Consider the following 331-nt stretch of genomic DNA (forward strand, 5'->3'; position numbering starts at 1 on the left):
GACTTCCTTTGAATATCCTGATCTCCCCTCCCTGTAAGTGTTGCTGCTCTTCCCAGATTCTGCACTGTTAGGGTATAAAAAATAATTTTCCTCTTTTTCACCTTTCTAAGTTCTTCTGGCCGGGCTATAATCAAATTAACATGAGACAAATTAACAGGAGAAAATGTTCAAGTTTTATTATGGATATACATGCAGGGGTGTCATAAGAATATGAGACCGGAGGATGCGTTGGGCAGTTGAGCTTAATGCCATTCCAGACAAAGGAGAGGGAGGCAGGAATCAGGGATTTCAAAGAGAAAGGAGGCAATTTACAGGTCGATAAGACAGAGCA

This window comes from Pteropus alecto, unplaced genomic scaffold, assembly GCF_000325575.1.
Source record: "Pteropus alecto unplaced genomic scaffold, ASM32557v1 scaffold155, whole genome shotgun sequence".
NCBI lineage: Eukaryota > Metazoa > Chordata > Mammalia > Chiroptera > Pteropodidae > Pteropus > Pteropus alecto.